Here is a 25,120-nt window from a genome sequence, read left to right as displayed (position 1 = left end):
TTACCAAATACCATAACTGGTAATAATGAAAAAACTGGAACAGTAACTGAATAAATAGGTACCACAGACAGTGGCGGTCCTGGCTACTTTCGCGCCCTGGGCGAACCACCCCATCAGCGCCCCCCCCCCCCCCCCCGACATCCAAACTACCCCCCCGCCGACATCAAACACAAGAATGTGTTACGTTTTTTACGTTATTTTATTAAAATAGTCTATCCCCCGCCCCCCTCCTTGCTTTTCCTCTGAGAGTGAGTGAGACTCGTCCTGCTCGCTCACTCTGCAGTTGCGAGCAGCTGATCCCCCTCCCGTCTCCCCCTGCCTTTTCTTCTGACTAGAGCCTAGTTCGGGCCTAAAAAATCCAGTCTGACCCGACACGGCCCGCTGGTATTGAGGCCCGACCCGGCCCGAACCTGATCAAATAACTAGATTTGCAGGCCCGAGCCCGAAAAAACCCGATTTTTAAAAAAATTTGTTGGAGTGACGCGAAAAAAAAAACCGCATCAATTTATTTTCATTTCTTCGAGTTGGCAGAAAAAAAACACAAGTTTTCTTAATGTTTAAATAGTCTACATATTTTTATATCATTATAAAAACATTTACACAACGAAATAACGCTGGGAAAGTTTAATATTAAAAAAAAAAAAAAATGCGGTTTTGCAGACACACAGAGGAGAAGATTCAAAAGGATCACATTTGTGTTGCCTTTGTGTGCATAAATAAGTGTCTTTCGTAACGAATTCATAGTTGTCAGAAAAAAAATGTAAGTTTACTCAATATCTAAATAGTCTACATATTTTTATGAGAATTATAAAAGCATTTATACAACGAAATAACACTGGGAAAGTTTTTTAAATATATTTCTGAGTGTGTGGGATATTGTTCTCACATGGACGCGCCTCTCTGACGAGAGGGAACAGCAGCAAAAAAAAAAAAAAAACTACAAATGCTTTGAAATAACATTCTTTATTGTAATGACAACGATACCAAAAATAAATTATTAAAAAAAAAATACAAATGAAATAAAAGCTTTTAAACTGCGGGCTGGCCTTGACTGCAGTCTGCAACTTGCGGCCTCATGTCCTGCTCTTTATTCCTGTGAAATAGGGGAAATAACTAGACCGTCTCGGGCTAAAAATGGCGATTTGAACAGCAGGATATTATGGCTTACTTACACTGTTTATATTTTTTGGTCGTCGTCATGCAGGAATAAGATTGCGTCCACTGGCAGGTTTCAGTGACGTTCTCCGCTGATCTATTGTGCGGCCTGCAGCGCTGAAAACTCTCTCGCAGCTGCTGCGGCTGGTGCTTGCAGGGATGCACAACACTTTTTCTTGCCAACTTGGAAAGTTTTTGGTATATATTTGTTGCATTCGACGAAGCCGACACAGTTTTTTGTTGCATCTTCCACGATCCATTGAAATTCTTTCCACACCTCACTCCTACCGGTGCATTCTTGCCTCTTCCATTCGCCCGTCTTCAGTTTGTTTTTAACTTCTCGCTGCTCCATATTGAAAAAGAAGTACCACGAGGATGAGGAGTTGTGGAGTTGTGTACACGTGCAAGGCGCCAGAACAGGAGAAAATGAAAAAGAGGGCGGTGCCTCGGCCGTGCGCAAGTGCTACAGCAGGAGGACAAGAAGAAAAAGCGGGTGGCGCCATGGCGTTCATGTGCGTGCATGCACAAGCAAAAGCGCAATACAGAGAGCCTGCTCTCTATTTTTTAAAAATATATAATTTATTAGTCCGGCACGGCACAATTTTTTTTTTCTTTTTTCTCGAGGGCGCTTGTGCGCCCCCAAATAGATTGTGCCCTGGGCGGTCGCCCACATTGCCCATAGCAAAAACCGCCTGTGACCATAGAACATGAATTTTGCTTGTTATTGACATCTGTAGCACTGCAATGCATGCTAGGAGGCATGTTGGACAACAACAGTGTTGACAGCAGGTGGGAGAAGAGGTTGAGTGTCTCCCCCAAGAGGGCAGTGAGGGACGATGAAGTTTCTTGAAGCAATGAGGCTTTGAAGCCAATTGGTTCAAAGCTTCATGGTGGTTCATTTGGTCTTATGACAGTAGTGTGATGCCGCTGTCAAATAAAGTGTTACCGGTTAATATCTTTTGCTTATCTATGAACAAATGCCGTTTTTGTGTCACATTTTGTGGGTGGCGGCTTATAGTCAGGTGCGCATTATAGTGCAAAAAATACGGTAAATTGATTTCTTTTCAAATTCTCATTTCAACATGGTTTTCCTTTGCTTTCACTTCCATGTTCTGCTAGTCTTCTTCATTTGTCACGCTCCTCTTATATTCCTTGTTTTCATTCCAGATTTCTTCATGTTAATTTCAGCTTCCTTCTGTTCCTTTCTGCTTCCTTGTGTTACTTTTAACCTGTTCCTTTCAACATCTTCTTGACTTCCTTATCCCTCAAATTTGTAGTTTTTCTCAAGTTGTTCTCAGTTTTATTATGTTCTTCTATTTTGATTGATTTCCTCTGGGATCTCTTCCTGTCAACTCTCTTATTTGCTTCTTCTCAACTTCCTTATGCTGTTTTCAATTTACTTTTTTAGAATTCAATTTAAAAATCAAATTATGTCTCCCTCTCAATGCTTTTGCGCATCTCTAGACATCCTTGTCTGCTGCTTGGGCTTTTCCCTCAACTAGTACTTTTATTTCCAGGTACCAAGTGCATGGAAGGAGGTTGAAAACATTTGGATTTGAGTGGATATAAAAAAAATAAAAAATTTTTTTACATTCAAGTCAACAATTAAAATATATTAAAATGTTAAGAATATTCACTCATTCATTCATTTTCCGAGCCACTTATCCTCACGAGAGTTGCGGGGGTATGTTAAGAATATGGGGCAAAAAAAATCCCACAAATGAGGCACATCTTTGACGTGAATAACCTTTCACGCATCAAACAATAAAACAAACAATAGACCGACGTAGTTAATGGTAATGTCTTCCCCTTGTAATCATGTGGGCTGTTTTCCACGGACAATTTCAATTTACTCTCCTGCAACCTTGCCATAAACGTGGCCCAATTTCCCCAACGGGGACCATAAAACTTTCATTTCATCTAATCTAAGAAGCTTGTAAATGGAAATCAGACTTTTTTTCCCCTCTCTGGCGAAACGTCCAAATTATTTAAAATGTTCACATGTTCGGAAATGTGTGGTGAGCTCACGTTTTGGAACCGTGGACCAGTAGACATATTTCATAAAACAGTGGCAGGTGGTGCATTGAGAACCTGGATCCTGTCGCAATTTTACAAAAAATGCAAACGATGCAACACATCAACCTCATAACCGCTACACTACTATTTAATATGGAACAGTTAACAATCAATATTTACTGAATGACATGACAGAATCATGCTAAAACGAAAGGCTAATAATAATCCATCCCCCTTTCTTTGCCGCTGCTAGTGAGCTAGCTGTAGTGTTCATACCAACTCTGGATAAATCCTTTTTGAAAGAGATCCATCAGCAACCGTGTCATCCACCCAATCCCCACAATATCCAGTTTTTATTAAAAAGTCAGGATTGAAAATTAATTTTGAATCGAGTCCGATATTCACCATCCTCTCTAAATCAACCCTTTGGGGGAATATATGTTTAAATTTAATTATTGTCAAACAATTATAACCATTCGGAGGATGGAAAAAAACTGACATAAGTGAATTCCTCTTCAAATATCCTCCAGATTTCAAATTTACGACAAATCATTTTGCCTTTCGGTGTTGACTTTCCCGTTGGTAAATGAAATTAAACTCATTTCACACAGCTCCTTTTTTGTTTTCATGCCTACATATCGCATCCTTGCATCGTACACTATTTTCATGGCATAAAATGATGCAATAAAAAAAATGTACACAGTTTACACTGTCTGTAGGTCTGTTATACTTCCTCATATAAAGTACCAGTAGACCTTCCACTGACCAAACTGATTTCTCCTCTCATTAGATAGTGGGCTACCATTTGAAAGAAATGGAATAAAGCCTTAAATTGAGGGCAAAGTAGTTCAAAACCTTATCTAAAAGGTTAGCCTTTGCCTAGATTTAGTCAGCGTACAAAATAAGGCTATGTTTCATAACCTTCAACGAACCCTTGAGGCATACTCAAGCCGAACCCCAGTTAAGAACCACTTGCCTAACAAGTAAATCCCCATTATTTTCTCTCAAGCCCGATTTTCCGATATCGATTGCGATTTCTTTGCAAAATAGGAATAATGACAGATAAAGTATTCAAAATGTCTTATATTTAAACTTGGTTTTCATTTATTAGAACATATTTCTCTCTGGTCTTACTTACATAAATTAATGATTTTTGCGAAACTATCACTCAATAATAACAATATGCAAGGTGGCAATCACCTTGTCTAAACAAACACAAATATGCACCCCAGTGAAGGTAAGAAACAGAATGATCCTTTAGGTTTATGAGCACCTCATCTCAAAAGAAGTCAGGTCAAACACATTAATGGGCCAAGGAACAATGTGCATATATATTCAATTTTCAAATGCAGACCTATGCATTTTGCCAAAATATGTTATTGTATTTAAACAAAAAAAAAAACATGGTATGCTTTTAGTTACTGTAATCTAGTAGCAGCAATATAGACAGGAAAACGAGACAGAGGGACAGACACGAACATGCATATGGCGGAAAACACAGACAAGACTGAAAAAGCAGTTTCTGCTCTTGCAACCCTCTATAAAATAAACTGCTGTATTTTAAGCCCAAAAGAACTGTTGTGTTTGATAGAACAATATGGCTGTACGCTGCCAGCGCAGATTCATGGCCCATTAAGCCCCCGAACTATTTTTAAATTGTCCCTTTTACCCTGGAAACCCCCGTTTACAGACGTCGCGAAACCACTTTTGTTTCAACCCAGCAATAAAAAGAAAGTAAGTAATTATATTTATTATTCAAAATGTCTGTCATTTATAGCTTTGAATCATTATTCGATGTCCAATATTTCATTTAAAAAAAACAAAAAAACAACGACTTTAAAAAATTATTCACTTGCATATTTTAAACTTTTAAACAAATTACGTCAGAATGAAAAATTTGGTGTCTGTAAAAGTCACGGATATCTGCCTCATAACTATCGCTTGATTTGATTTTTTTTGTTACTTTCGCATTTTACCAGATATGTTAGATGATAATCGATCCAAAAAAAGAAAAATTGAAAAAAAAAAAATTAAAAGGGGAAATATATGAAAAAGAACATCTCGACCACTCCTTGATATCTACGATTTCTGCATCGCGACCCTTGTTATATTACCATGGTTCACACATAAACTTCCCAAAAAATCCATCTGTGGCCATTCACAGCTGTATCTTGACACTCAGTGATACATGTTACATGGAGTTTTTGGATCGAAACAAGGTAAGTACGTGATAATAATTCGTTAAAGTCATGCCGTCTGTAATTCTTGCTCTCGCGTGCGCTCACCTCCATATAGGGTTTTGCTGTTTAAAAAACATTTAAAAAAAAAAAAAAAAGCCCTCCTGTTCAAAATTTTTCTTCCCCCAGAAAACAGAGATTCTAAGCTTTCGAATGATGTATCACACATGCATGTCGGACAATTTTGTAAGTTGGCCAAACTGGGGGTCTCAGAAGTCACCTGAGTGTTTTCCGCCATATACTTTCATACTTATGGAATAGTGCAATATACACAGATGTGGCGCTATATTGATGTCTGTTGTTGTGTTGTACATGAAAGTGTGCAGACGAAGTAAAATGAGGAAATGTTGAACGTTTCAAGGCTGCATTTTTTAATTGACATTCCACTGCAATCCTTGTTTATATACAACAATACTTTAAGTACATCATTAGATAATAGACTTACTCATGGTATTCTAAATTTTTGTTTAAAGTTGGTTGCGCAAAAGTAGCAGAATTGCCGGTAGCCATGGTTGTTGTTCTTGTTTTTTTAAGATGGCGCACTCTTTTGCGAGGAAGCGGAAATACAGAGGAAACTACGACGGCTTAGATGAACCAAAATGGTGCAGTTTTGAAAATTGAAAAGTCGGTTTTGGTTCAAAATCGATTAATCGAACAGCCTTACATTCATTGGTACCTCTTAACAACAACGAATTGATCAAGTATTTGTACATATCCAACACATCTACACATGAAGAGAAAAGCAGTACGTGTTCTAGGTTTTTATCATCAACAAAAAAGAAATCAAAAAAATACTGCAATACAATAGCAATGTAATGCAAGAACTCGATTTTTATTTTTGGTATATTGTTGGAAGACCATCAAAATCTCATATTTATTTTTCCGTGTCAAAACAAGAACCAATTGATTCTAGTGAGTGAAAAACAAATCTGAGATGTTTTTGATAGCCGAGGCGTCTGCATGTGTGCAATCATGTTTGTGTCACAGCCAAAACATCGTTGATGGTCTTGAGATGAGATTTGCGTCTCAGAGGGTTCTCGGATGGCGAGTGTTTATGACCTTGCCGCGGTCTGATAATCACGGGCTCCAAATCGCCGCTCGGTGTCACACTCAATCTGCAGATAGAAAGAGCACGCTGTGTATCTTTCTTGCTCTTTTTATCAAAGATGCCATCATACTGAATGTGCTGCATGTTACGGTTGAAGAAAATAATGAAGAAAATAATGAAAATAGAAATAGTCTGATCGGAGTAAACCTTTGTTAAGAGTACAAGCAGTGCTATAAGTAACATTTTGAACTGAGCATGGCCATGATTAGAATCTCGTCATTTAACAATGGACACCAAAAGATAATTGATTTGGCTCAAAATTAAAAATCACAAAACGTTTTTCTTGAATCTGATTAAAAGGTCATATTCGATCAATACATTGTCTACATAATATTTAAATGATGGATAAAGATAATGAAGGCAACACATGCTGTGTGTATCTATATTTGCCTACTATCAAAATGTACAAATATATACTGAGCCTTCATGATTACCATATTTTCCGCTCTATAAAGCACACCTGAAAGCCTTCAATTTTCTCAAAAGCCGACAGTGCGCCTTATAATCCGATGTGACTTATATATGGATCGTTATTGGTTAATCCTAGCATGGCATTCCATTTAGCGCAGCTCCATCTTGTGGTTGCATAATGCAAGGCCAACCACAACTACTACTACTACTACGCCTTATGATGCAGTGAGCCCTATACATGAAAAGGGTTTTAAAATAAGCTATTCATTGAAGGTTCGTGTTATACTCTGATGCACCTTATCGTGCGGAAAATACAGTAATTTTTTATTTTCCCTGCAGCGCATCCTATAGAGAATGACGCACCACATGATTAATCTGTTGTATGATGCCGCCTCGAGTTTAACTTCATTACAATATTAATGCATTAGAAGAATGTTTGTGTCATGTTTGTCCTCCCACAGAAACCATATTAACCCTTTATTGCCAAATTTATCATATTTTACACGCCTAAAAGTTCATGATTTTGAGACTAATTCAGAATTTTGACATGTCTTTTTGAAAAAAAAAAAAAAGATGGATGCAAGTCAACACATGCATCTGCAGGTTCCATGAGGAAAAAAAACACAGGATTTAGCAAGTGTTTTAGATATTAGAGTGCTTATTACACATTCATTTTGACTTTTCTTTTTACAAATTTGGAAAAAAATGTTTCATTAGGACCTTATTTTTCAAATTTTTGGATTCTCCAATAATTGCTTCATGTTGCAGGTATTAAAGGGTTAAAAACTAAAAATATATTTACCTACCCCATCTTTTTCCATTTTCAAACATTAATGAAAAAGCTCCGAGAACCACTAGGGCAGCACTAAAGTGCCGCATGTAGCTCTAGAGCCGCGGGTTATTGATCCCTGGGTTAAATGGTCTGTGCTCCATCGGTAAGAAAAAAACCAGGATCCACAGTGGCCCGTGAGGACCGGTTTGGGCACCCTTTGCTCTACACAATGACCTATATTGTGTAGAGCAGGGGGTTCCCATTACGCCGATTTCGATCAACCATTCAATCCTAATGCTAGTGTGGGTAGCTCGTGGCATCAAAAATAAATAAATAAAAATGTTGTGTGCCAACATAACCCCATATGTTTCTCACACAACATAATTAAGTATGCACATTTAAAAAATATTTTTCTTCTTTCTTCCTCTCACGTTTTGCATAATGAAAACAAATACCGTATACGATTTCCAATGACACATCAAACATTTTACTAGGATTTATCATCTGAGAATTTGCCACTTGAAGTTGAGTAGTCTGTGCATCTTGGATTTTCAGGTTCTAGGGTTTAGTTCAATGGGGTATTGATCAAGCTGAAAAAGCATTATCAATGGAGCCCTGATTCAATGATTCATAGCAACAGAGGTCCACACTTTTTATATATTGTGCTCATATGAACACAAAAGAATGATGATAAATGAGTTAAAATCAAATAAAACTAAACTCAAAGAGGCGGAAAGTGGGAAATCTGAAAATCAAATTAAATTACTAATCAGAGTCTGAGGCCCCAGGACGACATTATTAACAGAATATCATATGAAAGTAATGTAACTGATTTACACATCATTCACCTCTAATTTGGTAAAGCATCTCCTTTATGGCTTTGACAGCTTTGCTGTTTCAGAGAGGACACAGTTTTCTGCCCCACAGCATAAAGTTGCCTTACTTTAATGCTCAAATTCACAGATATTATTAAAAAACCGACTTCTGTTTGCAATGAAACATGTTAGTGTTCCCTTTATTTTTTGAGCAGTATATATATACATATATTTGTGAATGAACATATTTTTATTATTATGTTGACTGAGACTAAACAAAATAAAAATATTTACATCCAGATAAAGTCATTTCATTTAAATACATAACATAAAAAAAGAAGATCCTTCCAAAAAGTTTTTTTTCCAGTGTTGACTTTCGGATTTTTTAACAAGACTTCCAAAAACTTGCCTGCTGACTGAATGAGGAATTGAATAGGCGTGTGGTTTTGAAAGAGGGTAGGAAAAGAAAAAACTCAAAGGTTTTTAGTTAAACCTGACACTGACCAGGTAAGATGCAGACTTGGCTGTCAGAGTAGCAGGCACATAGTTTTAGTTACAGCTCTTTAAAACAACAGGCTGGAGTTTACCCTCTTATGTTTGAATAACCTTTGTGTAGCCGAATACAGTCCCCTGAGTTTCACCTATTACCGAGTTAATATACTCTGAGTTTTTAATTAAACCTACTTTGTGAAATGGATCTCAGTTCTGTCCACTGCCAAGCACTTGCCTCACTATTCAAATTGCAAGGTGACTGCTGTCTCAGACTGTCGTCAACTTCTGTCTTCTTTCTAAGAATCATTCAAATCTTCATTAATTATTATATTTATTTTTATCTTAAGAATACTTTGAAAACTTAATGTTTTTTATGATTCACACATTGTTTTTTCTAACCATATATTCAGTAACACACAAAGCACTAGCGGGTGTAAAAAGACCACAAGACCAAAATAGACCAATCAGAGGCCAGTATCTTCAAATAGAAACAAGCTATGCTATAATTATTCTGCTTATTATGCTGAATCATGATGCATTTGCTGGGTAATTTTAGCTCATGATGACATAGAATTATAATATTATGCCAATTTTCAACATTATAGTAATAATAAAATGATACTCCAGCTTTTAATTTTTTAGTACCACAATTAATTATATTAATAAATTCACACTGTAATTTTCATTAAGTCTAGGCTCTTAATTCTTCTGTTTTAGTCAAATTTATTCAGGGCTAGCATAACTCCATTGCTACTATCTAGTGGTCGATAGTGAATGTGTACCCATAGTAAACAGGAGGCAGAATAAAATAGAGTAACAATGGTGAACCCCAAACCACCAACGATGGGGTATCAGTGTGAACTCTTGAACCACTGAGACAATTTTGGATGCTGCCATTTTCTAAAATGAATTGTGGTCTTGTTGTGAGAAGATAATCCATTTCCCGAAGCGGTCTGTTAAAAATGAATAATTGTAAGATCAAAGTAAACTAAGTAATTTTTAATTTTGGGCTTATCCTTATTTACTACGCCAATCTTGGGTTATATCGCCATTCAAAATGGATAGGTTTCTTGGTGTGATATCACATAACAATAACTAAAAGTCTTGTTGAAAATCATCCGTCTTGCCCTTGATTTATATTACCTACTATTATACCATATACAGGGGTACCTCGACATACGATCGCATTGACATAAGATGCTTTCGACACTAGACGAAAATTTTGACTCGTCATTTGTCTCGACATGATAACATGCCCAAAATAAGATGATTTATGACAGCGTCACAATTTCATTGTTTTCCCGCAAGACGGCAGCACGCTGGATTTTCATGTGAGGGAAATCAACATGGGTCCCAAGAAGGTTAGTGCAGGTGGTGAAAAAAGGAAAAAGGTGACGCTTCTCATTGAAATTAAGAGGGAAAGGATGGAAAAATATGAGCGTGGTATGCGGGAGATCTGGCCAGAATATGTCTACGATTTTGAGGACGACTTTCATTATTATTATTGTAACATCGGCAAGAAAATCGCCAGCTTCGGCAGGTTTTTAATTATTTATTTCTGAGCTTGTGTAACACAACACCAACAACATGAAAACAGTAAAAACTTTTGCCTGGCATGGCCAGATTGTTCTCCCTGTATTTTTTAAACACTGGGAGATTTGGGACCCAGCTCCTCATTGGCCCCTCAAGCCCGAACGAAAGTAACCCTGCAATCAGATTCGTTTATTTGGGTGACGTGTTCTTAACGAACAACGTCAATCTTGTGCGTCTCCACAACAACACAGATGGCAAACGGGAGAGTCGAGAATATGTTCCAATCCGCAGTAAATTCAGTTTTAAATGACCAAAAACAGATCGAATCGCTAAAACCAACAGTCTGTCCCGCGCTAGCCATATTGAATAAACCTTCTTCACTCTCCTCCTTTACCAACGTCACGTCAGCAGTCGCTGATTGGTCCACTCCTCTGTCTCTTTGTGTGGCTTGCCCCGCCCTGGAAATTTGATTGGCGAAACGGTCGCCAGACTTTATCGCTGGAACAGCGGTGAGTCTCTCTCTCTCTCTCTCGTCAGTCACACGCTGCGGTCAGGAACAGCATGGAAAACACAACTGCCACATTAGAACGCGAGTCGTTACATTATTATCATTATATTATTCCGATCGGTATCTATAATTTATTTGTTTTGCTATGTGTAATTGCAATTTGTATTTGTACCAGTAGTATTTATTAAGGATTTAGCGTAGGTTTTTAGGTTGGCTGAATGAATTAATCGAATTATAATGTATTCTTACCCCTGTGGCAGGGCTCTTGCTCACAAAAAATGGCAACCGAAGCAGTAGGACAGTTTTTAAGTGGTTTAAATGACGACATTTTCAACAAGCATACCGGCAGTGTTCTGTGACCAGTGTTGTTAATCTTACTGAAAAAAAGTAATTAATTATAGTTACAAATTACTTCTCCCAAAAAGTAATTGCGTTACTAGCTCAATTACCTGAATGTAAGAGTAATCAGTTACTTGGCAAAGTAATTGGTGATAATTACTTTTTTTTTTTTTCAAAAAAAAAACAAAACAAAACAAAACAAAACAAAAAACATTGGCCACACTATGTGAAGTTTTTTGTGGAGGTTTTTGGTACAATTGGCCCGAGCCCAATTCTTTACCCTAATTTACCCTTTACCCTGAATCAACTGTTAAAAATTGTTAAAATTGCTCCCATTATTGCATTAGTTCCCTTCTCTCTACTTTCGACATATGAAAGTTTTAAAACTGTTTCATCATTTAAAGATAGATTCAAGTCAAGATTTTGCCGATTTAGAAGTATTTTAGATAAAAAGTTACTTAGGTTCGCGAGGAAGGTTCTCTACAACAGAGCCGTCCTAAAAAGCCTACTGCTTTAAGATGGCGGCTGTCATTTTGCATCTAGTTATATCTATATACAGTACATGGGATATCTACCATGTCTACCATATCTACCATAACATGCGGGCGTAGTTTGTCCGGCTATCGGCTACAACATGTATTATTGGAGCTACCTAGCATCGCTTTTGCTCGGCGTCACAACTTTCTTGCCTCCTGCCCGCTCCTGCTCTGCTCTGTCGTCTCGGTGAGTCCGTCTCCCTCAGACTTTTCGACCAATATAGTAACGCATAGTAACGCATGCCTTTCCGTCCTCAGTAACGGTAACGGCGTTGCCAAGATGAGAAAAGTAATTAATTAGATTACCCACTACTGAAAAAAATAACGCCGTTAGTAACGCCGTTATATTGTAACGCCGTTATTAACAACACTGTCTGTGACAAAGTGCAAAAGTGAGTATATTAGAGCTGAAACGAATACTCGAGCAACTCTGGTAACTCGAGTTTAAAAACTGATCCGAGTAATTTTATTCACCTCGAGGAATCGTTTAATTTTGCCAGCTCTAAGCATCACGTTTTGCCCGGACTACTTTTAATGCGGGACAAGGCGCTGACGTCACGTGTGTAGTGGAAGGAGCAATAAAAAAAAAAAAAAAAAAAAAAAAAAACTTACTGCAGCCGACAGCTGCTACAAACTACGCCGACGTTGCCAAAAACTACACCCGCATGATGCTAGTGTGGTAGCAGGCATTTATTTCATTTAAATTGTAGCTACCTGGTGGATAACATTTGCCAATATCCCTAACAAGTAACCCTCTTCATTCCATCTCAACCCGGTGGCAACTAGAAAGTCCACCAAAGCTCTTATTGCTCTATCCTGCCCCTTCGTGGGCCACAGCAAGTCTTACAGAGTCACAGAGCCTTGCGGCAATGGCCCACTTCTTCGTTCTCCTCCTATCAGATTGGCGGTTAACAGCCAGGCGCGTTGCTGCCGGCTGTCGGATTAGGTGCGAACTGTAGAAAATCATAGAGGATAGGGGGATAAAAACAGTGATGTTTGTATAGCGGCCGCTGGCCGTCCAGAGCACCGGCCATTCTGTGATCCTCCAGAAGCTACAGATTAGCAGTCCGACCCTGGTAGCAGGTAGTGTCCGATGCGTCTCATAGATATCGCATGCATTTAGGACTAGATGCGAAATGACAGACTCGGCTGAGTCTGGGCAGCGTTAGTAAACAGCCGCTGTCTTTAAGCAGTAGACTTCTCATCGCTAATAAATATAACGTTACTGTCACTCGCGCACGTAACGTTAGCCCTTCGGAGGGCTAGGTTTCTATTGATTATGACCACTGTCGATGCGTGGCTAACGTGTCTTACATAAAGGCTTTATTTAATCTGTAAAAACACAGCGTTGTAGAGTGATGAGGGTGTAAAATTAAAACCCAATTAAGCTAACTGTCAGTTTTAGCTCAGTAGTCATTGCTGAATAAAACACCAAGTAGCACTGGTCCCTAATGTGCTCCAATACAGCAGGTATCATACATTTATTTTGAACACTGCAAAAACTCAAAATCCTATCAGTACTTACAGTTTAGTCTAACTTAAAAATTAACTAGAACTTAAAAATAGCTTGACACAAATGGAAACTAAATTGAAACACGTGGGAAAAACATGTAGCTTTCACGTGATGTGTGTTATCAAGTGTAATTACATTTTTAGGTAAGAATTTTTTTTTATAAGATCTAGAAGTTTTTGGAGTGAAAGCAGTGAATTTTTTTTCTACTTACAGCTGAGATGCAATTATTGGCTGTTTTCAACAATGTACATCGAAAATAAAGACACTGATTGACTGAAAATGGTTCAATGTTGGATTAAATGTATTTTTTTCTCATGTATATTTATAATTGCTCTTTACCTAAAAAAAAAAAATGTTTTATCCGATTACTCGATTAATCGATAGATTTTTCAGTCGATTACTCGATTACTAAAATATTCGATAGCTGCAGCCCTAGAGTATATACAAAAGTTGAACAATAATTCAACAAATATACAAAAACATTCATCACATGACAAATAACATAGAAAGTTCTGTTACTTTCTCTGCACCACTGAGCGCCTACAAATATTACTTAAGGCTGAGTTATGCTTCCGCGACAGACTTGCGCCGTCAAGAAAGACCCGATTTACCAGGTCCTGGAACAAATTAAATTCGTATGTAGAGGTACCACTGTACTATACAGTGTTGTTAATAATGCGAGGGGGGCGTCCCTTATTTCTATTTCTGAAAGGTGGCAACCCTAGAAATGTGTGCGTTATTATGCCTTACTATGTTGGTTGAATGACGCGAGAAAGACGGACTCACGGAGACGAGAGAGCAGAGCAGGAGTAGGGAGGAGGCGAGGGAGTATGACGTCGTTGCAAACGCTATGCTAGGTGGCTCCAATAAAACCTTACTAACCGATAGCCTACAAACTGCGCCCACATGATGCTACGGTAGATATCACATATATACAGAACTAGATGCAAATGACAGACACGGCGGCATTAGCAACATATATAATAAAGAACTAGATCCGTTAGTAAACAGCTGCCATCTTAAAGCAGTAGACGTCTCATGAAGGCTCTGTTGTAGAGAACCTTCCTAGCGAACCTAAGTAACTTTTTATCTAAAATGCTCCTAAATCGGCAAAACCTAACTTAAATCTATCTTTAAATGATGAAACAGTTTTAAAACTTACACATCTCGAAAGTAGACGGAAGGGAACTAATGCAATAATGGGAGCAATTTTAACAACTTTAACGGTTGACTCCCAACATTAACCCTTTAACACCTAAGCCTATTTTTGCCGAATTTGCATGCATTTGATGTTGCCTTTATATTTCAAAGAAAAAATTGTTTACAATGGCCAAGTTGGGTCCCTTTTTTAAGGACACCTTGAACTTCATGTCTAAGTTGTTGTTTTCTTCACTGACCAATTATAATCCACATTTTAGACCCAAAAAGACAAAAAAATCCCGAAATCTTTTTTCAAAATTTGTAATGTTGATGTGCCATTGACAACCAAACATGCTCGACCAACCGTTTTGAAGCTTGATAATATTTATTCAACTTGTTAGGATAAACATTCAATAGAAAAAAATAAGATTGAATAGTTTTATGTTTGACAATTCAACACAAACAGCAGGTATGGTCATAGGCGTTTTTGGCCTTTACAAATACTATGGTCAAAACAGGTTATATACTGTGCAAAATAGTGAGAGAAAAAAATTATATATATCATCTAACACAAAAAGGGTTTGGAGGATATCTCTTTGTGAAGTTAGGTGTTGTACCCATCACCTTATCAAAAGTATTTACGTACATGCAATCAAGCTTCTCGAACACACATCTACATAAAAATTGAAAACATTATAGTGAAGAAAAAATATATATAACTTTGGAAAAAAGTATTTTAAAAAATATTGACAAGTAGTTCAGTTCAATTCAAATTTTTCAGGCATGCGACACAATAAAGTGTTTTTTTTTTAGCGCACTCAATAAAGCTTCTTCTTGAACAGGTCACGGAGCTGCGTCACACACAACGTCACACAGCCTACTCTTTCGCCGTTTACGGCTTTGCGCGCTGCTGTCACTTCTACTCGCCGAGACGCCGACTCATCCCAAGAAAACAACGACAAATACGGCTCGTCTTCTTCCTTGAGTTAATGAAATAATGTATTAGCTTGTGCTAAATGTAATTTTGGATTCATTCTGCACGTTTCAAAGTTGCTCACTCAAACCAACCGGCCGGCCTTGCTTCGCATGCCTCCCTTTCAATAGTTGGCGCCTCGCTCGGAATTATTATTATAATATTATTATTAAAAATGATCACATTCGGTTTGTCCTTCTTGACATCACAACGGCTCTTGGGATATGTAGTCTTTTGTGCTGCTTTCGGTTTTGAGAAAGGACAAGAAATGATAGAAATATGGAGATGGATACATGGTCCATGCAGCGTTTTGATGCATATTTATGAGTGCAATAAAACTATAAAACTCAAATGACATTATCTCCCGTTTTTCTTGGCCGATTGACTTCAAATAAAAACTGGTGTGGACATCAACTTCCGCACTTTCAAACGAGACCAACTAGCGGCACGTGGGTGATGTAATTACAGCGTGACGAAGCTTCAAAGACGATATGCGTAAACACGTCGCTGCCGACACGTTTGGTGTTAAAGGGTTAAATGACTTCCACACATACGAAAGGTTACTATCTAGTTACAGCAATATCCGCAATACCCCTGTGTCTAGTTAAGTCTAGGGTAAAGAATTGGGCTAGAGCCAAATGTCCCAAAAACCCTTTAAAGTTCACTTTTTTTTTTATTTTCTTTTTTGAGAAAAAAAAAAAACATGAACATTATCACCAGTTACTTTGCCAAGTAACTAATTACTCTTACACCCAGGTTACTGAGTTACTAATGCAATTACTTTTTGGGAGAAGTAATTTGTAACTGTAATTAATTACTCTTTTAAAGTTAGATTAACAACACTGATACTATATATTATATTATGTTATATTATATTAGGATAAGCGGCTTGGAAAATGAATGAATGAATATATTATAAGAGGGGCCAAATTTTGCACCACAAACTGATGTGATGTGGCCCTTTTTTACACGGACCACAATGAGAGGCAGAAAATTACAGGAAATATAAAACGACATAGCTAAAAACAAATGTTAAGTGCAGGGAAAAGAACTCACCATACGCTGACCTTTTTAACTCTTCCAAAATTTGAACACAAATATCCTTGGTCGTAGTCATAATAAGTTCTTCTCCAATTGTGAAAGGTTTCTTGGCTTTAGCAATACGTTTACTGTACGCCATGGGGTATGATGCTCTCAGTGCATTCATGTTTGTTGATGTGGTGGCCTTCAGTAATTGATTCTGTCTTTCGTGCTCAAGCTTTTTTCTTTCAAAAAATTCCAAAGGCTTATCTTTTATTCCAGGGCGCTTTGTCTCTATGTGCCGAAGCAGCTTTGAAGGCTTCATTGCCTCGTTTGCTAGCTTTTGGCCACATACTATGCAGAGTAGACTTGGCGCCTTAGAGTCCCCTGTTGCGCCAAACCCAAATTTTAGGTTGGATTTTTGGTGTCGTGTGGTGGTGGTGTGTCTGTTAAAAGACGTTTTTTCTTTGAAGCTGCAGGCTCTTCTTCTTGCTCATCAAGGGGCCTTTTCCCTGTAAAAAGCTATCCCAAAATGTCTCTTTTTCCGCCATCTTCGTTAGCGTGCGGGTTTACAAATCTGATGCGCCTACGTCATTATTGAGGACATGCACACATAGATATAAAAAATACATTTTAGATGCTAGCTTCAATGGATTTCTATGACACCATCCTATCCAGTTTTATTATTATACGTACAGTATCTATAGAGTAGACAGGCAGATGGGTATGTCAAGAGGCACAGGGCAGAATGCGGTCGTTAATAAATCATTTATCATTTCTGTGTGGCCCGGTTGCAAATGCGCCACTGACCGGTACAGGTCACGGGCCGGGGATTGGCTACCTCGACTTTAAAGTACCAAAGTTAAAGATGCTACGCTGATTAAGTTTATTTTAAAAAAATGGAGAGTAGTTTAAGTGACAGAACAACCCTCTAAGTAATTTTAAAATCTTGAGTTATTTTGTCAAATACTGTAAATGATAAAGTTTTCTCCTCACCAACTGTGAGTCGACATGCATGTATTTGGAAACAAATGATCCATTTTGTCATCTGTTTGTCTCCGTATTGTTTGCAGCGACCAAAACATTTTCCCGTCACATACTTGAAAGCCACATCCGTCATCCCAAAAATAGTCGCTGTCGACGTCCACCGGGAAGCAACGTGTGGCAACGTTTGATGAAGTTTTGATCCGGGGAGATGATGTGCGAGCAGGAAAATGAGATGAACTTTACTAAGTGATTAAAGACTTCCCAGAGGCAGTGACATTATTGAAAACAATGCGAATAAAATAGAAGAGAGATCTTTGTTGGCTAATTTTACAACTTTGCTTGTTTATGTTGGGTAGGTGCAAAGGCATCATGGCGGAAATATATGTTTGAAACTCGGGGTATTTTGAAATATTTAATATGGGTAAAATTTTAAGTATATAGCGAGTAGAACATAATATTTAATCAGATAATGATTAAAATTCAAAAGAAATATGTGAAGTAAAGTAAAATAAATTAAGGATCATTCAGGGGCTCCTATGGTCCTGAGGCCCGGGACAACATACCTGGTTGCCCCCCACTGTTGTCGGGCTTGGCCACAGATGACAATAATTTAAGAGATCCCCTGATCTGAACCCCCAAAAGGGCAATGAATTGGGATGTATGCATGTCATTGGAAAACCAACACTTTCCTAGATAAATAGAACATTTCTTGTTTTATCATGTATGATTTTTGGGTACAACATATTGCCATTTTACTGCCATTTTTGCTTTTTGTGATCACATTAGTTTTAAAAAGCATAATGTTACCGTTATGTAGGGAAATACTCTTTCCTCCAAAAATATTTCTACAAAACTTTTAAAGGGTATTCCAGAGTTATATGGATTATATAATGGTATAATGCCCATTCTTCTTTCCTAGTTAGCTTTTTGGAAACAAATATATTCTTTTAGTGGAGAAATGTTGCATTTTAACGGGAAAATATTAGCAGTTTTATGCCATTCACATTATAAGTAGTGTGTGGCAGTGTACATTATTCACATCATTTATCTAGTCTAATTTCACTTTGTGATCAAATAATTGAATAACGTTGCATTACAGTGGGAGAATATCACTTTCTTAGATTTGAGATCATAGTTTTTTTTTCTGACACTAAGAGATTTGAGGGGAGTTTTTCGCTGGAGATTGTGATTTTCATGGTCAATCATTATTTTTGTGGCATTATGTACTTCATGTTTGTTGGTGTAATGTATCACACTTATATAACTTAGTGATGCCGGCTCTACGCAGGGGCAAGAAGGGGCATTGCTCCCTCAAATAAATGTCTTGCCCCCTCAAATCCAAATTTTAGAAATTGAGAAATCACATTTTAATACCCTCAACAAATTAATACATTACAAGTTGACAGATTAATCTGTAGTAGTTGAAAAAAAAATCCTCCAAAAAGGGGACATGAAGACGATATAGTATCAGTTCTCTCTCATCTCTTTGCCTCTGCTGTGTGGCCAACGCGCACGCACAGTTAAGCGCGCACAGCCCCCAGTAAACATCCAATCACTGTTAGTATGTAAATGAGCGTAGACGTCGACAGACATTGTGGTATCAGGTTTCAGCGCAGCCATGGAGCGTGAAGTCTTTGAATAAGCAGCTGCGTTTTCACAGTCACAACAAGCACAGAAATAAGTCCATGTCCAGTTCACGCGACAGACTGAAGACAATTGATGATCTTGGCCCATGAGAAGTCCATAACAACTTGGACACGGATGAATTTGTGAGTTTTGCAAAAGAAAGCAAGAGACTTGTTGTCGAGTGGAGTGGAGTGAAGGGAGATTTTTTTACGTGTTTATTTGCTAACAAAAATAAAAAAAGCAAAAAAACAAAACAAAAAAAAAAAAAAGATTAAATTTTCTGTTCTATATCTGTTGTGTTTTATAAATCAGTTTGAGAAGTATTTTTTCTTTATTATTCATAGGAACACCTTCCAGTACTCAGGTTACAATTTATTTGAGAATTATGTTGTTAGTTTATAAACTATGGATGAAGGATATTTTACTTATTTTATTGTTCAGTTTTTCAGTTATAGAGGAATTGCCACCTTATTGTGGTCTCGGGGGTTGTGTGCCTCAGTGACCTTAAGAGCTATCCTCAGGTGGGACACCCAATTTGGACAGCTCTGAAGGTATAGAGGCCTGACTAAGTGCAATCCACTTCTCTAGGGTTGGACACAGCCAACAACCCCTGTTTCAAAGCCAGGTTGAGGTTTTCCAAGCAATAATATTTATTTATTATTATTATTTTTTTAATATCTGCAGTGCACCAACTGTTTCCTGGACATATGGGACATTTAATAGCATTGTTTGAAGCAAAGTATAGCCTAATTAAGCCTTTTTATGATCATTTAAAGTCTTATAAAGGCATTATGTAGTGTATCATTAGAAAATGAATGTGTTCCTGCCCCTACATATAATTTGTATGACATTTTAATGGCCTTATTTAGCCATTTTGTATGCATATATATCTTCGATTCACAGCCCCCAGATGCAGTTGTGCTTAGGGGGCATTTTATCATAACTAGAAGCAAGAAAAAAGTCATATTGGTAAAAAAAACTCAGCGACTTTGTCTTTGGCCATTTTACAGCTGGACTAGATATTATTTTACTGATTAATATGTTGATTGCTTTCTTTTTACTTCCACTTTTAACAAATTTTAACAATACTGTGTGGTGCGGTTGTCTTGTGCTCAGAGCACAGCAGATGGCCGAGCAGAATCCAGACAGACGTACGCTTTAATAGCCGCTTTCCACCGACATTCACTTTAAATGGCGCTTCAATTATTCAGGCGGCTGCGTGGGAAGATGACGTGTGTGTGTGTGTTGTTGTCGTGCATTTGGGATAGAGAAAACAGAAGTTCTGCTGAAGTCCTCTCGCCTCTTCGTGGCCAGTCATCACAATTAACAATCCACGTTTACTTGATTGCACGTTCGTGTGTGTATTGTGTGTTGTTGTGAAATAATAGTAATATATAAAAGAAACATCTTTTTGCAAAGTCACATTAGCCAAAAAGAGCATGCAGACAGTTTGAGTGTGAGTACGCATCACATTTGCGGATCAGCTCATCCATAAAACCATCGCCTTCTGCATGCTGATGTGTGTGTGCAGAAATTACATTTCTAGCAGGATTTTGTGGAGATAAAATGAATTTGTTTTGGTTTTGTCCACCGCATGATGATAATCATCATGCCTTTCCCCTTGATTAATTTTGTCTTACCTTCCTTGAGGAGCTTTAAAATAATACGGTTCTTGCTTCAAGAAATAACAGGCAGAGGATAAAATTTATGATGTCAGCTTTATTAATGAATTACGTTCAATACGTACGTTTCCTACTCATAATGTCCTTTTAGGGCTGAAATAAACATTTTCCATACAACAAGCATACGAACAGAACAAGATCAGAACAAGAAGAGTCAGAATGGTTAATGGTTAAAAAAGAATAAAAAATATACAGCACAAGGTGTCCCAAAGTCATTGCACATGTTTTATATATTTATTTTAAGAATAAATTCAGTTTCTGGTATGATTTGCACAGGCGTGAGGCTATCAGCATTTGACACTTTAAACTTTACTGCATATCATTCCCTTGCCCTTGACTTGCCAATTGGAACAGTTTTGAAAAATTGCCGCCTGGCAAGAAGTTTTTCTGTCCCCGACTGCAGTTCAGTGCCAGTTTGAGAAGCTTTATGGCCTTCACACTATAGGTGTAGTATGATTTATACTATCAATGGCAGGTTTCTTGAAACAGGATAAACCAAGCGGTGAACTACTCTGGCAGGCATTTGTGCGAAGACAGGGAAAGTCTATCTGCTGGTGCAGGATTGAAACTCATCATCAACAAAAGCCTCATTCTACAGTTTTATCTGTACTAAGTTCAAACACATTTGACCGGACAGGCTTTCCTTGGCTTCACGAGAAGACCTGCTCTAAGGCCTAATTTATGCTTCTGTGTTGCGGTGACGGAGTAGTGACGGCGTAGACCCTACGTAGTCAATGAGCAGTCGAAGTTCTGCATCAAGGGAAACGCGTTGCTCTGTAATTCAACCCCAAGCCACTAGAAGGGTGTGACGTTGTGATTGTGCGGTTTTGGGGGACTTGTCGAATTCCTTAAGTTTTCTTCCGGTTAGGCAACAATGGCAACAGAGATGGAACGCTTTAATGAGGATTTTCAGCTCATCAACATTGAACAACAAATGTTGATCATACAAATATTGAAGCGCAGGCGACTCAGAGGACGGTTGCGGCGTATGTCTGTCCGACTGTTAATGCAGCACAGAGACTGGCAGTCACATTACGAATTCTAGCCTCAGGTGGAAGCCAGCAAGCTGCGGCGGCTAGCTTCAAACTGGCGTCGAGCAATGTGTCCAACGTTTTGTTTGAGGTCTGCAAAGCATTGTGGACAGCCCTAAAGCCCGATTTCTGACAGCTATGGAACTTCCCAAACTGCGTTGGAAGCCTTGATGGTAGACACGTTATCATAAAAGCACCGAGGCACTCTCAGTCAATGACGATGTATCAAGTGTGTAAACTGTTTGTTGTTGAAAATTTAACATCAAAACAACTCTTTTGACACAGAACCTTTGCTTTATTCTTCATATACTTAAAGTGTAAACCTAAATAAGTCACAGACTCACAGCAAACATTTGTACAAAATAAATGATGACGTGCACCAACCAAAAATACAACATAAAGTGATAGAAATCTGGAAGTTTCATGTGGCCATTCGCTTCCGAACACACACATACTTTGCCTGGAACTCCAGACTCACTGCTGTTCCAGCGATAGAGTCTGGCGACCGTTTCGCTGATCAAATTCCCAGGAGGAGCAAGCCACAGCAAACAGACAGCAGAGAGGACCAATCAACGACGGGACGACGTGACGTTTATAAAGCAACAAGAAAGTCTAGCATGAGGAAGTAAACATATGAGAAGAGCGGAGAACAGAGAAGTTTAGTCAACATGGCTAGTGCGAGTTTTTGGTCATTTAGAACTGAATTTACTGCGGATTGGAACATAATCTCGGCTCTCCCGTTCGCCATCTGTGTTGTTGTGGAGACGACTTCTGACGCGCAAGAGTGATGTTACTTGTTAAGAACACGTCACGCAAATAAACAAATCTGATTCCACTGATACGTTCGTTCTGGCTCGAGAGGCCAATGAGGAGCTGGGTCCCAGACTGTTCTCCCAGTGTTTAAAAATACAGGGAGAGCAGTCTGACCGTGCCAGCCAAACACATACTTGTCTTGGAGGTTTTTCCATTTTTTTATGCATTCGCTGACCTCCAGCCCTGTATTTTCAGCAATCTCCTTTCACGAATTGCTTGCAATTTGGCTGTCTTTATGATGCCTCGACAAAACAATCTACAGGTGGTCGTACTGTACTTATGGACCTCTTCGATGATCCTCTCGTCGGCTTGGTCCATTTTTCAGTGTAACGCAAGAATGTTTGTAAACGGCGGTGATTTCGCACTGAACCGCAAACAACAGTCTGAGCGGACCAATCACAGTCCATTTGCGTCACGTCACCATGTGTTGACGTGACGCGTAATCAGGATTTTGTGAGGGTGCACGTCAGGCTAGGACGTAGGGTCGTAAATCGGGTCTGGCGTAGGTCCCTTTCGATGTTTTACCCAGTGGTGGTTGGAATAGATCTTCCACTTGTGTGGTTTGCTTGCATTGATTCTCAATTTGTTCCAGTGTTTCATGCATAAGATAAGTAAACATTAGTGCAGTGTTGTTTTTTTGCAGGTCTTAGTCTTGGTCTTTTGGACAAAAATACTTATTAGTCTTAGTCATATTTTAGTCATTTCGAAATGTGTTTGTCTGTTTCTGGTTTTAGTCAACAGTCACTCAAAATGTTTTTGCCTGTAAAATTTTAAAGTTTTAGTCCATAAGTAAAGGTTTCCAACAATTCCAAACGAACATAGACAGATGGGCACATATTGTAGCGTCTACAAGGGCAAGGCCAACTTCGTGATGGTAATACTCCCTCAGCAGGAAAAGCAGTACATTATTTTCAATTAAACCCACCTTGAAGCCGCAAACTGTATTTAAAAAAAAAAAAAATTAAAAGGATGCTCACCATGCGGTTGATCCTGATGCTAACACAAATGCTATGCTAGATGAGTTACATTTAATGCGTGATGATCACTCGGCACAGACTTTTAAAGGCTAAAGTAACACTGCATATTCTCCCTTGCCAAGATAAGAAAACAAATCTTACCATGTTTCCAAACAAGCGAGATGGACCGCAGCCTTGCTTGAAGCTCATCCTAAACTTTGGTAGAATGAGTGAGGGAGAGGCGCAGCACACCTCACATGGGTGACGCAACCCAAAAACTGCTACAATGCAAGTTGAAGTACTCAAAGTATAATGTGAAAATGTCAGACATTGTGAACATGTGACCGAAAATGATGTCGTATTTTCATCTAATTGTCGTCTCACCAGACGAAAACTGGCATTCGGCTTGTTATGTTCTAGTCGTTAATGCCACATTGTCATGAAAAAATTGTTCGTCGACGAAATATTTTTGTTATAGTCATTGTTGACGAAAACAACACTGCATGAGTGTGTGATCATGTTGGTGTGTGTCAACCTCCTGTATATAGTTTGTGATTTGATTGCAATCGCATTTATGAGTCAAAGCACTCTGCAACACACACCGCCTTATTTTGCAAGTACCTTCGCACTCAGTGCATGCACACCCACTCAACAATAATCACTCAGGGTATTAATTTCACAAGTGCCCACCACCACACCCACTCACCAACAGGCAGTCTGGGTAAAGAGTTAAATGCAAACATGAAATATTCCAATTTGATTCAGTCAACCAGATCTTAATAAACATCCTGATATTTTTACAGACAAGCAGAATCCTGTTTTATTTATTTATTTATTTTTTAGGTGTGTGTGTGTGTGGGGGGGGGGGGGGTGCCTTGGATTGCATAAATTGTACTTTGCTTTGGCTCACTGTGATGCCCAAAAAGATTGCACTTGACTGCAGTCAGGGACAGAAAAATGTCATGCCAGGGAGCAATTAGCAACACTGCACCATTGTCATTAAGTGAGCTGTGTACAAGGCAATGATGTGTTGACAAAATCTGCAAAATACAAGCTGTCAAATGCAGATGGAATAATACAACAACAAAACAGAAAAAGGAGGTGTATAGGAAGGATGGGAATCTTGGTGTAAGACTGATTCCATGCATAGGATATGATTTGATAAAAAATGATATCTTCATAGACAACAGTTTGATTATGATTTGATATAGTTAGGAAGCATTTGATGGGAAAAAAAAAAAAATTATATATATATTATATACATATATAATATACATACATATATATATATATATATATATATATATATACAGTGCCTTGCAAAAGTATTCGGCCCCCTTGATCCTTGCAACCTTTCGCCACATTTCAGGCTTCAAACATAAAGATATAAAATTTTAATTTTTTGTCAAGAATCAACAACAAGTGGGACACAATCGTGAAGTGGAACAAAATTTATT

At 38.3% G+C, this 25,120-nt stretch overlaps 1 protein-coding gene across 3 annotated transcripts in view; it reads left to right on the top strand.

Annotated features, from left to right (window-relative positions):
- The window catches only part of LOC130921038 (protein phosphatase 1 regulatory subunit 29-like), a 253,135-nt gene that overhangs the window by 7,282 nt on the left and 220,733 nt on the right, over positions 1-25,120 (top strand). The window contains exon 1 of one of the 3 annotated variants that reach the window (XM_057844652.1): positions 6,239-11,048. The exons of the other annotated variants lie outside the window; for them this stretch is intronic. The gene's annotated coding sequence lies outside the window, so the exon portion shown is untranslated. Of the gene's footprint in view, positions 1-6,238; positions 11,049-25,120 lie in introns of those variants that run through there. 3 annotated transcript variants of the gene reach the window in all.

The sequence above is a fragment of the Corythoichthys intestinalis genome, chromosome 8 (assembly GCF_030265065.1).
Source record: "Corythoichthys intestinalis isolate RoL2023-P3 chromosome 8, ASM3026506v1, whole genome shotgun sequence".
Classification (NCBI taxonomy): domain Eukaryota; kingdom Metazoa; phylum Chordata; class Actinopteri; order Syngnathiformes; family Syngnathidae; genus Corythoichthys; species Corythoichthys intestinalis.
This window is presented reverse-complemented; position numbering and strand designations above follow the sequence as displayed.